This window comes from Gadus morhua, chromosome 3 (assembly GCF_902167405.1).
Source record: "Gadus morhua chromosome 3, gadMor3.0, whole genome shotgun sequence".
Lineage (NCBI taxonomy): Eukaryota > Metazoa > Chordata > Actinopteri > Gadiformes > Gadidae > Gadus > Gadus morhua.
In genome coordinates, this window is record NC_044050.1 from 7,823,568 (window position 1) to 7,826,206 (window position 2,639).

Here is a 2,639-nt window from a genome sequence, read left to right on the forward strand (position 1 = left end):
TCTCTCTGTCCCTCTGCCGTGGAGCGGACCCTCGGCGGGCCCCAGCTGGTTTGCATCTTGTTCGACGAGGCTGATGTTCTCGTGTGATGGGGCCGGGTCACTGGGATACAGGCTAACGGAGCAGCGCTGCGAACGCCCTGCTGCTAACAGCAGCCAGCTGCCTGCGGGCCGCTGACCTAGGCCAGCCGCAGGATGCCATCAGTGGAAACAAGCGGCTCAGACACTGGATGATCCCGGGAAAGAGGAAAGGGAAGAGCAACTGAAAGACAGACCTGACACCGCGGAACATGAGCAGACCATTGGGGCTTTGCGTGTGTGTGTGTGTGTGTGTGTGTGTGTGTGTGTCTGTGTGTGTGTGTGTGTGTGTGTGTGTGTGTGTGTGTGTGTTTTTTTTGTGTGCGTTTGTATGGTCAATCCACCCCCCAAACCACACTTAATTGGTTCCAGAGCTAGGATGACATCATGACTCTGTGCACAATCAATGCAATTTCTGACGAGTACAGACACCACAGCGAGACACGCCTCCTCCACTCGGCCCACTCTGTTAATCAGCTCTGTGGTAACGTCGGTGTGCTTGGTGGTGTTTGAGGAGACAACCCCTTGTTTGCACTGTTTGATTTGGTTGTAATTTGCTTGTGGGCAAAAGGGAATGAGATGACACATTATGATGATCATAAAAGATGATAAGGACTATCTCAACAAAGACAAAAAAAATGGCTTCTTTCTATGTAAACCACCGCCTTAAAAGGTAACAGTAGCCTGAAGTTTGGTTCACATGTATAGTTTAAGAAACATGATTTCTACAACTTTTAGAATGGACCAAAAATAAATTTTGTTACAAAGAATTGGAAAGGAAGAAAATGGTGGACATATGGCAACAGCTATGATTTTGCATTTCTGTTTGTGAAGCCATAGGACATAGTGTTTGGGGATGCCCCCTCCCTCCACAATGTGGCATTAGAAACCACGGTCGACTTTGAGTGAGGGACCCAACGGGGGCATAAGAAGACAGTGGAACCTCTCTCCTCCCGGCCACCAAGCACGCCCTCACCTCCAAATGGGTTTAGAAACAATTTAAAGTGAGAATTTCCAAATGTTTTTTTTCCGCCGGTTCATGCCAGGCCGTGAGACCAGAGGAGTCTGGTCTCACGCGCCGAGCTGCTCATCATTCTCAATTGACGTCATATTTTGGAGCGGGGGTCTGTAACCCAGACCCCGGTGTCACGCCGGGCCAAGAGGATATTTCCTACAGCTGCTAGCGCTAACACCATCCAACGCCAGGGCCGATGTGCTGCGTGGCTGCATCCGCGGCGACTGCAATCACCCTGCAGGCCTTCTGCTGTCATCACCATCGCTAATACAGGCTGAAGGAATTCGATTAAATTCTTCCTCTTGATAAATCTAGTTAAAATGGTCTGCCAAGTTAAACAGGTGTGCCAACAGAGCACATTGTCTTACCCTGACGCCCCCGTCTTGTCTCGTGTCAAGGATTCTTTCCAGTTTTACCTTTATCGTTTTCTTTTCCTTTTTTAAACACGAAAAGCACAATGTGTGTGGCTGAGGGTGAAACATGAGGAGCGGTGAGTGAGGGAGGAGCTTGGCTGCTGCACGTTTTTATAAATTACCCAGAGATGAGGAGAACAGGGGCCAAGGCCTAGAAGGTCTGGCTTACATTGACATTCTTACTGGTTTCAGACTCCCTCGTTTTCCTCTTTGTTGGTCAGAGAGAGACAGAGAGAGAGGGGGGAGGGGGGGGGGGAAGCAATATAAGAGAGAGAGAAATATAGAATGTTAGATATGGAGGAGTGCCAGTCAGCAGAACAGGATCTTTCAAACAGAAACATTTAAACTCCAAAAAAACGAACTTGTGAGTATATGTGTGTTTGTGATCAAAAACGTCAGGTCAAAGGAACCCTCTTTTGACCTGATCGATCTTTGAATCTCTTTTATTACATCCTGTGTCTTTTCCGAACAACTTTCCCTGGATGGGAAACATCATGACGTCGAGGAAAAGACTGCACTTTCACTAGGCTATCTAATGATGTTACGGTGGATGTTACGGACGTGGTCCTGCGTCCCTCGTCGGTCATGTTAATTGTCGAATGGTGCCTTGCTTTACATATTTCTTGCCGGAAAGACGCCATTGTGGGACGCCATTATCTCCTCAACTTTCGTAAAGGATGGTCCAGTGTAACCTAGGCTAAAGGAGATAGGAAAGGTAGCATTGAAGCACCTTCCCTTAACATTTAGAGAACTAGAACAGCTCTTATCGTCACTACTAGTAAGATACTTATTGGTCATTTCATGAACCTTCCGGCACAAAGAGACCATTCGACCGGAGCCATCATCTCTGTTGAGGGGGCTGCAGGAGAGAAGAAACCTACATTCTCCCACCGTGCTCTGCTCTGTCTTCAAGAGGCCGGATGGGCGTCAGCGAGTGTGTCACACACACACACACACACACACACACACACACACACACACACACACACACACACACACACACACACACACACACACACACACACACACTTTCACGCGTGCACAGTGCACACACATTGGACTGCAATTCGCTCTTTCCCACTCAGTCTGGAGTTCATTAGGTCCTGCAGTCTGCCAGAGTTACCCCCAGATGAATG